Source organism: Pezoporus occidentalis, unplaced genomic scaffold, assembly GCF_034315485.1.
Source record: "Pezoporus occidentalis ecotype Australia unplaced genomic scaffold, CSIRO_AGI_Poc_V1 ctg213, whole genome shotgun sequence".
Lineage (NCBI taxonomy): Eukaryota > Metazoa > Chordata > Aves > Psittaciformes > Psittacidae > Pezoporus > Pezoporus occidentalis.
Window position 1 is genome coordinate 570054 of NW_026913997.1, and position 16403 is coordinate 586456.

The following is a 16403-nucleotide window of genomic DNA, read 5'->3' on the forward strand; positions in this document are numbered from 1 at the left end:
AGATACAAAACATAAACAAGGATCACTTGACTGAAATAAAGCAGATTGCCAGATCTGGTTTAGGAACAGATTATTTGATCCAGTTAAGACTTACATCTTTGGTTTGTGTTTTCGTGTGTGTTTTGTCTAGGGAGCATGGAATCGAGTAACAGATTATTTTGCTTGTCTCTGTTACACGGATAGTCTGAGGATATCACACTTTAACAGGCCCCAAGCATTACTGACCACCCCATTTCTTCTGGTTTCTAACCACACAACCATTAAGTTTAATGCCGCTATGGTCAGTATAGCACCTCCCTGAACACAAACTGACACTGATTTAGTGATTTGCAGGAGATCAGGGTAAAGCCCCTGTAATTCCACTACACCCTGAATACTACAAAATCATCAAAAACAACATTCACCTGCATTTCACTTATCTTCAGAGAGTTACACATAAAACATGAGTCAATCCAAAACTGCACATTAATATGAATAAAACTTAACCTAGGCAAAATATTAGCATTTAATACTCAGTAACATACAGCAAACAACAAGAAAATAACGTGTAAAAGAATATTCTGCATAATAACACACTCAACTTATCTGTGTTTGTCTTCAAAAGCAATTTCAAAGATGGGAAGCTCTAATATTCATCTCATCCATAAACTTGAATTTCTCTATTCCAACAGGAAATTATCCATGGTTTGGGTTTTTTTGCTCTAAAACTTTTTCTCTAGGGGATAAAAAAGAAAAGAACCTGCTTCTAAAAGATAATCTGAGGATTCTGTTTCATAAAAATAGAGCTGATTTTCAAAAGAGAAAGGAGTCTGACTTAAAGTTCTCCACATCTGCAACCACAGCTCTCCCTCAGGCATCTGATTAAGCATCTATGGAAATTAAGTAGGCACTTCAGCATTCTGCCAAACTGTATGAAAAACATGCTTCAATACTTGGGATGATTCAAGATTTCATCTGCAAAACAGTCCAGGACTTAAATACACTCCACTATAAAATACAGATTTTTTTTGCTTAGTGTTCAAATTTGACCCACAGTTCTTCAGCAACTTTTTGCAGGGCAAGGACAATTATCTTCTTTCCTTCTAGTCAGTTTGCCGTAATGCCACCAATCCTCAGTCCCACATTTCTACCACAGAAGTAACTACCTTTTGAAGGCTGACAAAGTACATGATATGTTTTGGGTTTTTTTAAATGTACTATGCAGAACGCCAGTCCTGCACTAAGCCTCGGCTGCAAGGTGCATAAGAAAATGAGGGGAAAAAGTCAAGAGACAGGGTTCACAATTAAGAGTGCAATACCCTGTCAGTGTCTAAATACCTTTCTATCAGAATCATGCATGAAATTTAACTTTTGCTTTACAGTTCCTCTCTTGTGCCTGAAGATCAGTTATATCAGAAATGTATTTAAATGCTGTTTAAGACTGCTTTCATTTGATGAAACAAAGTTCAATTACATAGCCCTACAAATCTGGTTGCTAGAATTAAAACCAATTTTTTCCTGAAAAAAGCCAGAGTCTGAATGGCCATGCTGTTTATGGAACCGTTTTCTGTCTATTTTCTAAAAGAAACATTATTTTATATAAATACCCCCTTACAATTTCTTGTTCTGAAAACTATTATTAACATAAATGCCTTATAAAGACATTAAATACAAACATGCCTCTGATAGTGAACTACCTACAGACTTAATTTCACATCCACATTTTCCTGAATAGCTATGCACATGTGAAAATTTAACAAGTTGAGTACAGCCACCATGTCACCACAAGTTCTTATCGTTACAATGTGTTCCTACATACTTAATGTGTTCCCTGAAAGAAAAAGAAGGCCACAGTCATGTCTTTGAGCCAGCAACGTTATGTCAGCTTAGGCTCTGGTGCAGATGATATAAGAAGTTAAAACAAGGCATTAACTTCTCAAATATGATCATGGTTTATACTGTGCACATTATGCAAGCAAAACCAAACCATGCCTGTTGCAGTCACATTCTAGATGAACTCCAGCATCTATTTTCCATACCTCTATTAAGACTAAATGCCTTGGAGGCCAACAAAGTATTTAAGGCCCAAATTTGCCTCTCGATCATAGCCAGTGATGTGAACCTTGCTACATACTGAATATTTATAGATTATACAGTCAAGGGAGGGTGACCATGTACTTACAGAACCAGAAAGAAACAAAAATACAGTAGACCTTTTTCTCAAGGGACCCACCAAAGCTGGAAAATATGGTTTTAAATATTGTGTACTGGACTCAACGTAGAGAAAAGCTAAGTGTATATATCAGGTTATTTAAAACAGTTAAACAGTTTTAAATACATTATTCTCCAGTAAATACTGAAGAATATTGTCAGGGTAACAGAAATGGAACTCAATCGCAGAAAGGCGTAAGAAATCAAGCGGCACACAATGTCTTTGACAGAACTGATTCTTGACAATACTATATTCTCCAACAGTGACAGGCTGAGAAATACAGTATGGAAAAATCAGTCTCTTCTACTCAGTCTGCTTTTACATTAACATTCAAACACGCTACCTTGTACCACCAATATGTTGCGTCTACTTAATGGGACCCGTTTTCTTTGGTTTTGAAAGAGAAAACACTTACGCAGTGCTGCGCCTCCTAAAAGTCATGAGTTGAAATGAAGAAATATAGGAACTAGAACAAAGAAGAGTAATAATTGCCTTGTTTAATTATTTCAGCCTGTTAAATAAAGGTAACATGCCAGTAACAGATGACAAACATGGGAACCCTTCATCAAACTAAATGGTGATTGACATGGCTATTAAATTTGAATTTAATTTAAAAAAGCCATTTAACTCAATGTCTCTTTCCCACTTCCTCACAATCTCAGCCGTCAAGACCCGCTTTCCCACTGTTCCTGCACTTGTAAGGGTGCTGGTCCATACTGACTTACCTGTATATATCACATCTCCACAACTGTATATGGGTTAAGCTTCAAGGTGTGCACTACTAGTATATGCACAGACATAAAAATCCATTTATCCCTTCAAATCACTAGAAACATCCCATGACTGCTTTGTTTGCCAGTAAGAAAAAACAGAGCAAGATTTTTGTTGTGATGACAATTTGCAATATCACAAAAACTCTCACCCACTTCAACAGCAAATTTTTGCATACACCATAAACATATTGTAAGTGAACAGTCTTCCTGAATTCAAGTGCAAAACTGCTACATTATTCCAACTTACTTTTCTTTCCAAACATAGTAGCTACTTATTTTTTGTTCTCAGCCAGTTAACCCCACACAGGTTTTCTCACACCTATTTTCCTTACCCCGAAACACCTCATAAAACAATCCTAGTAAGTTATATAAAGCATTTTATGAGACTTCTCTTAAAGAATCCAGAGCACTTTAACAAGTTTGGAACTTCTATCAGAACAGAACATTTACTGAATCACAACTGAGTGTATTTAACTGTCTAGAAAACATTGTGGATAAACCCCAAATGTATCCTTGGTTCAAGTAAAGCTCAGCAGAGTGTGGGTTACCCATGTCTTAACCCTGCTGCAGGTCGCGATGAGTCACTTTTCTGGAAGAGCAGCAGAGCACCACCTGCAACTTGTCAAGTGGGCTGAAACGTGATGATGTTATATCCCAAATTTTTCTCTAGCAGCAAAGTCTGCCTTTACACAGAATTACTGCATGAATGCATTGAAATAAAACAGTATTTCCAAAGCAAGTCTCATTTAGCCTCCACACTGAAAGGAAAGCATAAAATGGATAAAAGGTTCTCACTGCAACAGCAGTCAATTTGTTTACCTGTTTTTAAGGGTACCTTTGCGAAACCAATAGTTACACTGATTTCCAGCCAAATTCTGCCTCTTCCTTTCCCCCAGTCCTTTCCCTCACTTTTCCCAACTGTCCTTGAGCACAGCCATACGTCCCCAAAGCCATAATTACATGGGACACTGCATGCTATCTCATGGCAGAAACCATGGGTTTCAAGTATGTGTGAAGTACTACTCATCTTCCTTGATATTTTTCAAAACATCAGGCTATTGAACCATCTGCTTTGCAATTGCACAGAGGACCACACAGTAAGAATCATGCTACTGGAGATACAATCATTATAAAATATTACATATATTTCCTGTACCCTTTAATGCTTTCACATTGACAATAGAACTGTACAGCTACCCATATATTCTATAATCAGCAAAAAACAAGAGTTGTCTGTCCTGTTATCTGCCCTGTGAAGAACCAACAGCTAAAAGAAACCCCGCGTGCTAAATTATCTAACATCAGTCTTATGAAATATTAACAAGCACAAAGCAACCAGCAAAAGAAAAGCAGGGAACTAAAATATGCTACCAGCAGGATTATGTAAATCCTTCTCCCTTTAACAACAAATAAAGCGGTAAGCTCAGCCTGCAAGCAAGGGAAGGAAACTGCAGGCATCTTCCAGATCTTATTGTCTCTCTCATGTACCCAATCAACTCACTAGTAATAAGAAGTTTGTCTTACTAGCTAAACTCAGCTTTTATTTTCAATGTGCATTTAGTTTCAAGGATTGGTGCTGCTATCTGAAGACCGAAAAAGGACTTGTGTGTTCAAAAGCCTGTTTATTTCCACACACACACATGCCCACTCTTACCAGTTCACTCAGTATTAGCTGTACCTTTCACCTGCGACTCCCCCCAAATCTTGCCCCATTTGTGCACTACCCTCAGCCATTTCCAAATACTACAGTCATGGAATGTATCTGGGTTTGGCTCCCATGATATTTTATGACAAGCACGACTTAGTTATGCTTTCTTAGAACTTGTTCCGTAACGGTTTTGCTAGACACCTCTCTCATTCTACGTTATCTGAAACAATGAGGGGGGTGGGAGAGAATCATCTATTCAGTTTCTCTGTATTTTCGATGATTTTTTATGTATTTGTCATCTTCTCACTGACCTTTTCTAACAAGATAAAAAAAGATCTACTCAGCTTAGTTTCATTAAAGCTATTCCATACTTTTTAACATCTTCTGTCTAGGTCTACTTTAGTCATTCTGAAATAGCTACAGATTTAGACAGTACATTTAAAAATACTTTTGTGATTTTAACCTTCCATATAAAGTATAAAATCTCCTGGATCCTGTACTAAAAGAAAAAGCTCCTTGAGTCTCTATTTTTCTGATGCTGATATTCTTCAGCTGCTAAAGAATAAAACTTGCTACCCCTCCTGTTTAATGAATATAGGAAGAACTGAGTAAGACACTGTAACTAGGGGGCTGGTACTGTTAAGAGTTTCAAGACAATGGTATCTCAGAGGCCCTTTCTGAACCACAAACCTGACAACTTTCCATTCACTTGTCAGAATGATGGCAGCTTCCACTTCCTAAACAATAAAACATACAGTATTTGTTTCTCTAACACTAGCTTGCACTCCAGGATTTTCATGAAAACAAAACAAAACATACAGATTTGTTAAGGCTTGCAACAAACTCCATTTGCTTAAATTGCTACCCTTTCAATAAGCCTGATGCTCTTATGTGCTATTCTTTAATCTTCATGATACAATCCATTTTGTTGAACTATGTTTTCAAAATTATCTTCCTCCCATTCATTTTATTTATTTTTATATTTCCCAGATCCCAAATATATTGAGAAACACTCCCCACCCATCAGCCAGCTCTTTCACCATCAGCAAAAGAAGCAAATTGGAGTTACACAGCAGGTTCCCTATACTCCACAAGTTTCATGTCAAGGCCCTGGTCCTGTTCCTCATGACCCCTAATGTGCTAGGAGAAAGCTACTTTAGAGATCTAAAGCACAAATAAATCACATTTACTTATAACTCATACACCTGGCTTCTCATTAAATCACCAATAATCCTAATAAAGCATCATGTATCACTTCTAGACTGATGCTTGTAGATGTTACAAATCTGTTCTCAGCTCAGAAATGGCTCTAACAATTTCATGACTTGGCTAAAAAAACCTTAACCTAAAATTAGTGCTCTGTGTGTGGGCATGCCAATGTATTTTTAACTTTTTTAAGAGACTAAAAAAATTCTGTGTACTAACCTTAATCATTTATGGCTAAGTTCTATAAAAAACACAATAAAACTCACTCTAACTGATAAAAACCCATACGCATGCCTGCAGCAAATGAGTTTGCAGACTGATCACGATCGCTCTTTGCTCCATTTGCCTCATTGCACCTTTTGGATGATAGCATCCTCCTCTTCCATGAAGGAAAGCTAGTATGTGCCACCCTTTCTTTGCACACGGGACAAAATTTGACATCAAGGACTTTCAGTCTCTGAGGTGCAGTTATCTTTCAGAAAAATTAGAGCAGTGGCACAGTTCAGCAACTGATAAAAAATGTGACCCAAGGCACCTGCAGCAGCCCAGGCAGAGGGGAGAGGGAGCTAAATCTAATCACATCCCCTGTTCTCTGGGCACAACCCTCTTTCAATTTCCATTTTGCCAGTCCCATGGTTAGCCAGTATGGCTATCTCCAGAGCCATCCCCAACACCTAAAATATGCCCTTTTAAAAAACCTTTTTTTCCTGTTACCCTACACAAGGGTAATCAAACTTCAGGCTCCCATCCTTACTAAACCAGAGAGGACAAGAAAGAAAAAGATGACCAAGAGACCATAAGAATGAATGCATATGCAGAAAACTACAGAGATCCAAAACTATCAGCTGTCTGGGGAGCTATGAGAATGACACGAGAACTGCAGAGGTGCCTGAAGACAGAACTAAGAGAGAGAGAGACTGAAATTAGTGACGGAAGGAAATCAGAAGAGAAATTGCTTTGGGACACAGAGGATGATAAGATAGGAAAACTTCTAAGAAAGGAATCAAAAGAATAATTTAAAGATAATGGATATGAGACATTTCAGAATATATATTCCTAAAACTCAAATTGCTTCTGTTCTATGGTTAAACTGATTAAAGTTCTGTGGTTTTATATTAAAAAGCCACATTAAATACACACTAATGATAACAGTGGGGAAAGAATCTTATCATCTGATATAACATAGAATCACTTGGACTTTTACATTATGCAAGTTGAATTTAAAATAATCAATTCCATAATGGTTGAACTATCACTCAAGAACTGGAGGGTAAGTCAGGCATAACTCTTTATCGAACATTATTTCTATGAAGGTATGATGCTTATGAAGCTTGACAGTGGTTTGGGGATGCATTACTTTTCTGTCCTAAGTTTCAAATGCAAACAGGAGGATGTATTCTCTATTCTTGGGTTTTATACCACCACCAAGACCAGTATTACAGTGTCTGTAAATCAGAAGCAATAGAGAAGTCCTTAACAGATTGAATGGATTTAATCTTTAACAGACTTGTCACATTTAAGACACAAAAGCACTGCTTAGGGTAGCATTTATTATTAAATGCTTTTTGAAAACAAGGTAAGGGTGGAAAGAGGAAACTTTTCACATTGGAGTATCACTTGTCATGAAAGGGCTCTCTCAAAACCAGAAGTCTGGAAGCACTTGCAGGAGTTCAGATTTCACTGATCTGGGAGATTGTTCCATAGCTTAATCCTTACAACCAGAAGCATTTTATCCCCAATTATTTCAGCATTACTCCTGGGTTTTGCTAACTGCATTGTGCCAGAACAGCACACCTATGGAACAATTTGCATTCCAACTCATTATTCAAATGCCTATAGAATTTTTTTTTCCTGCATGGTCTGACTGAAGCAGTGCTACAAATACTCGTAACTTAATTCCTTGGGTCCTTTCAATGTATAGATAATGGCTAAATACTTAAATATACTCTGTATTTCTTTACAAAAAAAAAAAAAAAGAGCAGACAGTTTGCACTCTTACACATTCAGTTCCTGTTAACTGTAAAATAGGTGATACTCTGTTCACCTTGGTAAGATTTCTAACCACGCTATTTAATCCAAACTACAGATAAGTAAAATATTACCTGCAGATGAAAATGTGACTATAGCACCTAACTACAGCTTCAAACATTCATGCGCTGGAGATCACATATGGAATATTTTTAATTTAACTTTCAATTTAACAACAAGAAGAACTGAACTTTCAAGTGAAGAGCTACAAAAACGCAAAGTATGATGACATTTATATTTTAATGAGATAAAGGATATTGAATGAAGTTTACTTACACTATCTACCTAAGGTTTTATAAAGATGAGAGAGTATGTGCAGTAACAGTGAGTATATGGAAAGTAGAATATTCATACAAGAAAACTTTTTCCCCACATATGGGAAATGTGACTGTATCGTGAGGTACTATGCTATTTTCCTGTAGTAAACTACATTTCACTGGATTTTTAAACTAGTTTCTTAGCACATGGCACAGATTGAAGGAAAAACTGAGCAGATACACCAATCAAAGCAGATAACACTCTGTTAATCCACTTAAAAATTTAAGCTGTACTTGGCCTGCTAGAAGAAGTGTAAATCACAGTAGCCAATTAAGTGTTATGCCCATTTTATCTCCTGGAATCAGGCCTGCAAGTGTCTCCTTTTTCAGTAAATCTCAGTAAGTTTGAAAACATTCAAAAGATAACAGTAGTGTTACACATAAGACCAGCTTTCCATATGCAAATCATTAAGTATAGAACTCAGTTGAGAATACCCAATTGTTCTCCATAGGATGCAAAACTGCCCTTAACTTTTCAATCCTTGGATAAGACAATTTCTAGGCTTCAACAATCTGCACTGGACTTAGGTTGTCAATCTGAAAGTAAAAGATTTAATTACCCATTTCCCAAGAGGTAAAGAAAGAGATTTAAATTTTAAATGTATTTTGTATAGAAGAAGAACAGGATAAGCCACACAATGAGAATCTGCCATGATACTGTATGGATCCTAATCATCCTGCCCCTGCTGCTGTCACGACTGCAGGTGCAGGGACTTCACAACTGTTTCTGTACTAACAAGGGCCATCCCTGGCAGTGTTCAAGACCAGGCTGGATGAGGCCTTGGGTGATATGATTTAGCATGAGGTGTCCCTGCCCACGGCAGGGGGGTTGGAACTAGATGATCTTAAGGTCCTTTCCAACCCTAACTATTCTATGATTGTATGATTATATGATATTGATTTTTCATGGGGGTACTTACAGGAGTAAATATTATTCAACCTATGTCAGAGCTGCAAACTAAGATCAAAATACTGATTTGACAAATAAAGCCTGCTTGCAGCTGACTTGCAGCCTACCCCACAAGTCATGAAGCATACTCACGAGAAAGCTAAACCCTTTACTCTTTCAATCCTGCTTTTTGTTTTCCAAATGATACATAATCAGCTAAAACACTACGTCAATATGCTTTTCCTTTGGAAATGAAGTTTGGATAGATGACTTGTTCCAGGTTTCTCTTAATCCTAAAGCATTTGAAACTCCTCATCATCTATAATTTATAAAGAATGTTTCTGTTCTGTTTAAAAATGTTTCACATGTGGTTAACCAATGCATATTTTAGTTGAAGTCTTTGTTTAATATACAGATAGCCCACACTGTCTTATGCCTTAATAAAGTGATGTCACTGATTTAAAAATCGCATTAAGCTGCCAGAAAACCTTCCATGTATTAGAACCTCACCAAAGAAAAGAAAAGAAGAAATTACATAGAAGAAATATTTGAGGAAAAGTATTTCTGTTTTTCCTGACTGAGTACTTGAGAGTTTATCAATGCTTGTGTTTTGTTCCCCCACGGCAGTCTCCCCTTTGTTTGGATGGATTTTTATCAAAGCATTGGAAAGAAAATCATTCACATGGTGACAACACCACCACAAACCTTGAAAAGGAGACACAGGAACATGCACAAGACCCGAGATTTACATTTTCTTCTATGAACAGATTCAAAATAGACCGTGTCACTTGAAAAATCAGCAGCGTAAATTTACATTTTAAAACAAAAAAAAAAAGCCATAAGATTAAAACAAAGGGGTTTTTTTTTGTGCCAACACATGGTAGTTCTCCCATTAAAATAAAAAGACAAATTAAATACATGCACTAGTCCTCCTTATATTGACTTTATTTACCCCACCCACTTACAATCAAGAAATGTAATGGAAATAAATTTATCTACAGAAGAAAGAACCAAAATTTGGTAGCTGTTTTTTAACTCTTAATAAAGGGCTGTCTCCACACAGCTGACAATTGATGAAGCTTATGCCAAGAGGTGTTGAACATGCTACTCGCATCTGTAATACCTCAGACTCCTTACAAACTGAGATAAGCATAAGCAAGCTTTAGAAGAGGCTTGCATAAGCAAAAAAGAGGCTTGCATAAGCAAACTTTAAAACCCTCCTGACTTCATGTCCTTAGAGCCTGGGCAGTTAATTGTTTTAGTTAGTGATTTATCTTCTCATAATGAGAAAATGTGAGTCAAAACCAGACTTCTCTGTAGTATATCTAAGCCAAGGCCTTTTACCTATTAACTTACTTCAGCTAGAAACTCAGTACTTAAGTCTATGCCTTTGCACACAGTCATTATCAGTATTGAGGAAATTGAACAACATAAAAGCAAAGATTTCTTCCAAAACAGTGAGTCAGTTTTAAAAACCCAGGATCTCACTGGAAATTAGTATTTTTAAGACTACAAGGCAAAACTAACACACACCCACAGTAAACAAACAAGAACTACCTACCAAATGCAATTAAAGAAAATAAGGGTAAAAATCAGCGATCAGTCCACCTCTTAGAACATCAGGTCTGAGAACTTGGCTTTATTTACCTATTTATTAGAAAGTATGCATAAAGCAACTCAAACTGTTCAGTGTAACTAAACGTGTGACACTGAACTAAGGCAGGAAGTGGTAACTGTCAGATCTCTGTGGAACATTAAGGAGGAGAACAACTTACAACTGTTGAGCAGCAGCACCACATTGTTTACAGTGGCTCTCTACATTAACCAATAGCTTCATTATGAAAATTACCAACCTGTCACACTTAACAGTCCAATGTAACACATACTTATCCAAGTTCGGAACAACTTCATAGCACACGCTTAACAGAATATAATATAAACACTGAGGTAAGCCTAAATTGTATTCTGCTGGAAGTTATTTTATTCTAAGTCAGAACACTTTTTAGGAAATGAAACAGAGAAGCGGTGTCATATCTACACACTGGGAAATTATCAGGTGAACATTTGAGACAAAAACACCGTGTAAGACAACCAAGAACTCTGACACTTATTCTAGCTCTGATACTTTGCTACACATGCTTACAAGACCCTAACAGCATTTGGGGAAGATATCGACATCACCCAACATGGCATTATTCAAAGAATAAGAAGCTAGCTGGAGATGAAATAACGTGTGTTATGTGTATGTATTTTTTTAATGCAGACACACAAATATGAAACAACAACATAAAATAAGCTTTCTTAAGTGTTCTTTTCTCATAAATGATTGGCTTCTTGTTTTTCTCTAGGAAAACTGCACGCAACTGGAGCTTTTTCTTATCTAAAAACATGCAGCAGCAGCATCTTAAAGACTACATCTGCACTCATATGCAGAACAGGCCAGGAAACAGATGCTGAAGCATACAGTGCAACACACTTGCTAAATGCTCTTCTCTCACAAAATGGAGCTGTCTTTTCCAGTCCATTTTGGGATAGTCTCTGGTCCATCGCTTTCCCTGAGCTGTGCCTCATTTGGACACTGCTGACGCTGGCCAAAAGCATGCCAAGGAGCCCACCAACAATTCCTCAGTGCCACAAACCTGGGACAGCACTCAAGTTCAGGCTCTAAGCCGGCTCACACAGTGGGCACAGCCACAGCCTTACTTACCTCAATGAAGGTTTTGCAAGTCTCAGAGAGCCCACCACATTTGTAATTTTCCCGTTTTCCCATGCCATGCAAGTATTTGGGAAATTATTTCCTTGACAACAATATTTATGTTCATGAAGACAATGTAGACATTTTTATTAGAGCAATGACTCAAGAAGCATAAATTATACTTTTTATGTAGCTATGGCTACGTTTTGAAGAGATGATAAGTTTACAGTCTTTACTTTTTGTTATTTCTAGTGGGAGAAATAATTCTTTCATCAAAGTACCAGCTCAAAACAAACTCAAATTAGTAACGTACCAGAAGAATAACAAGATCAATCAAGCAGATGAGCTGTTTTTAAAGTGCTCCTTAAATAAAGAAACACACAGTTTAAAAAGCACACCCTTTGAAGCTGAAACATTGTAACCTAGCACAATGAAGTTCACATGCTCTTGAAAGAGCAAAGTGAAGGAATCACAAAGTGAAGGAATCATACCTGCCCATGCCATGGGGAATGGAACTAGATGATCTTAATGTTCTTTACAACCCTAACTATCCTATGATTCTATATGCCTTTTTGTGACAATCAGGATCCAAATGAAGTTGCTGGTTTTGTAAAGTTTTATTGCTATTTTGCCACTACTCAGCATGTGTAGTATCCAATACAGTGAAGCTCTTGATGCGGGGCACCAAACAGATGACCACTTTTGAGTGTTCCTTCAGCAGGATCCTCGCAGACCTCACTGCTTCCCACCAGAATGCAGCTGACCCACACCACTCACCATAAGGTGCTGTGGCTTGAGCCGTCACAGTCATTCCTGGCAAACTCTTCCTTCTTGCTGTGGTTACTCTATCCAACAAGAAACAGTCAATGTTTTCTCTTTTAAAAGACGCTGCTGGTCATTCCTGGAAGAAAATTAATTTTGCTACTGCATGCTTTGGGCTCATCTAATTACAGTCCCAGCCTTTAGGGAATTTTTAAGCTAATGACATTGTATTTGTCAAGCACAGAAACTTTTAATCTGACTTTCCAAGTGGATCCTAGCCAATGGATCCTGGCCACCATAGCACTTAACAAAACACATCTGACTGTCCTCCATGCAATATTTAGGTGGGCTTATTATTGAAATGTAAATTTTTGTTACCTAATATCTTTCCCTGGTGGTCAATAAGAGGGATATTGACAGTGATTTACAGTTTTTATGACTAAAAGCCCACAAGTCTAATTATACGTGTGTATATACAGCTTCTCAAATGAGTAGAGGCATTCTGAAATAAGAAATCTGAACCAGAACACTATCTGAACAACCCCCCTGTCCTCTCATCTCATGGCTTGCTGTATGCCAGCATCAAGGAACACAAGCTTGACAGTTCAAGTTTTTTTTTGTTTTAGGGTTTTTTTAAGATCACGTTATTTATTTCCAATATTTTTTTCATTTCCAGTGCTAATACAAAGAACAAACCCCCAAGCTATGAATTATGTCACAATGACTCCCTAATCCCAAAAAAAAACAAACAGCTCAGATGAGCTCAACCATCCACTTTCGGATACTTCCTTAATTCTACAGGACAAACAGGGTACTATTTCAACCATTAAGTTTGGTTTAACTGTACTAATTGGGTTTTTTGGACAAATAATGCTGGGTTCACATTTCTATTTCAAATTCATTTAATGACACACACAAGCTGCAATTGTGTCATGTACAAAGGTTGATGACTACACTTCAAAGAAGAGATCCTCTTTCAAAATTTTCATCTTTCAAAGCTGTATTTCAAATGTAGTTATTATCATTACTTTTTTTTTTTCAAAACTGCATTCTTCAGGGCAAATTTACAACGCAAATTACAAAATACAAGTATTATTGTCCATTAAGCAACTGGTATCAGCAGATCAGTTGTCCTCAATCATAAAAAAAAAACATGGTTGTGACACAAAACTGTGTAAATGTAACACAAAATACTGGCACAATCAATATAGGAGTCGTAAGTGTGTGCATTCAAACTAGATTTAGCCTCAGACACTTCCAGTTTTCTCCCCAGTACTAGAGGGAATCATGAGGAGGAACAACTCTCCACAAATAAGACAAAGTTATGAAGGCACTGACTAGCTATTTGCCTGGAAATCTAAATTCATATACATCCTGTCAGCAGAACTTGGAAACCTAATGCCAACATTATCAAAGCAAGTAATGGAATTGTTCAGTGTTGGAAGACTGGAACATGCACAGTTGTAATGTGACTGACCAGACCTCGAACTAACAGTCCAGGGCTTGCACAATTCACAATCTGCCTGTAGTCTCTTACAAAACTGTTCCGAAGTTTTATCAAGATGCTCATAAGACAGCATGCAACTCCTGTCCTACTTTCACCCAGTATATAATCAGTTTTAAGAAAAGATAAAGGTTTGAAGCACTGATGTTCACATTTCTGTAATCAAAAAAAAAGTAAAATAAAATTAGAAAGTGTTACTTGAACTCTTCTAAAAGTACTACAATATTCTAGGATCACATCCTCCATCTCATCCCATGAAGAGGTAACCTTGCAACACAGATCCATGCTGCATAAAACTTTATCACCCCTGCCAATGTTACTGCCAGAGAAACGGGCATTTTCAACCTTCAGTATCACTGACATTCCAGGCTGTGCAGAGGAACACCACAGAGGCCCTGCACCACTATCTGTAGAAACTGTGCACAGTTTACTTCCATTTCAAATGGAAATTACATGGAACTTTTCTTAGATACTAAACTCATATCAAAATAATTTGTAACAATAATAGTCAATCCCACTCTCACCTTGCAAAAGGCCCAGGTACAATTAGATAAACACCTCATATACTGCCATTAGCTTCAAAGTGCCAAAACACAGGCTCACAAGTGTAAGAGTGCATGTCCTTTCCTTTTAGGTTGGAGGGCTTCTATATGAAACATTCAATTTGGTTCCACCTGTTGGGCAATTAGATTAATATTCTTCTTACTGGTGAGCGAGCAACTTCACTCAGCCTCTGCCTCATTGTAATAGAACCAAAATATCAGCAAGGGAAAATGTGAAGACAAAGGCTATGACTGTGCCATGCATGATGAGAGCAGGATCAATCAAAATTAGACTCAACTACTCAGAGCATCCCATACTATGAAAGGCAGCGTTGTTGAATACAGTCTCAAACAAGGGGTTTTGGACACGCTATTTAATTTCAAGCACATATTTACATCTCATTTTCAATGATTAAGTAACATGACCCCAAATAGGTGTTTTGTCACCATTTCTCTTGTATCAGTATATGTCAGCCGATGAAGTAAATGCAATTCCCTGAGCACCCTGTCTAAGGAGTGTTTTTTAAAAAACAAAATGCCAAGCTGGATTAAAAGAAAAAAATGGAAGAGGAGTTAGACTTAATCAGCAGATTGCATTCTGGAATAATTAAGTCCCATATGCAGAAAGCCCCCTTATTTTGCAACATACCGGTGCTTTAGCTGCAGTTTAAAGCATACTGGCAAATTGGAGGGGTGGGGGGAGGGAGAGAAAGGAGTTAAATTTTTACATTACTAGTTAATCTTATACAGACGGCAACACAAAATTCATTCAATTTCTTCTCGGGAGATCTGACAAAACAGCATGGTATTTCTAGCCGCCAGCCACTGTACTATCATAGGACTTCTTAAAGGTGTAACACTGTAAATTCTACCAGGTTTGAAAAAGTGCTGAAAGTGTAACACAAATAAAAGGCCCATTAGCTAAACTGACTTTAAAAATAAGTAGCAAGAGAGTAAACAGGTCGTTAAAGAAGGCAGGAGGTCCTCAAGGAGACTGGCAAATGCTCCAAACCAGACCAATTCCATAGTGCCAACAAGACTGAAAGACATACTGTGAGCTTGCAGTGGCATCACCAGAAGGCTGTTTATGAAGACAGATGAACGGAAGGAAGGCTTTGCAACTAGTTCTGTGAAGTAAAACTGCTACCAAGCATAACTTTAAAAATGGTCTCCAGTCAACCATATGAGTTCTTTGTAATCTCAGAGCCCTTTTTAAGGCGGTATGTTTAAATTCCAGCATAAGATCCAAATAAGAATAGGAAGATAGGTACACATGGACTAGTGTCTAACATCCGCTCTCCTACCTCCAGCTGACATGGAAGCATCCACATTTTGGGAAATGTAGAGCCTGAACAGCAGGTCATTGAAAGGCAGCATTAGGTTTGTTCCTTTCATATGCTAATAATGACATCATGCCTTATGGCCTAAAGCTGCAACCAACGATCATCTCGGACAGAAAATTCTTACAAAGGAGTCTAAGAACTGGGCAAACTGCTCACCTGCATTCATGATATAGATTTCTTTCCATTCCTCAGTACTGGGAGTAATCACTACTGAAATATTTGTACTGAAATAATTGTTGCAGGAAGAAGAAAATAAATGTACACAAGAAGTTTTTGAGAGTACAAGAAGCAGCAGTGGACATTCATGGTGTAAAGCAAGGTAAGGCCCCTGCTGGGATTTTGGATACAGGAGGGATTCAGGGCTGAATTCCTGACAAACATTCCAGTGCAATGTAGTGTAGTGCGAAGTCTCCCTCACACAGCATCCCAGAAAGGAAAAAAAGAAGATGTTATTAATACTCTCCCCATGCTCTTGACATATATCCAGCAACAAAATAAGAGATAA

General features: G+C 37.5%; 2 protein-coding genes across 3 annotated transcripts in view; both read right to left on the reverse strand.

Moving 5' to 3' along the window:
• HECW2 (HECT, C2 and WW domain containing E3 ubiquitin protein ligase 2) overlaps positions 1-16403 on the reverse strand; it is a 176703-nt gene that overhangs the window by 139211 nt on the left and 21089 nt on the right. The gene's annotated exons all lie outside the window — the stretch shown is intronic.
• Positions 1-16403, reverse strand: part of PGAP1 (post-GPI attachment to proteins inositol deacylase 1) — a 160839-nt gene that overhangs the window by 36778 nt on the left and 107658 nt on the right. The window lies entirely within an intron of this gene.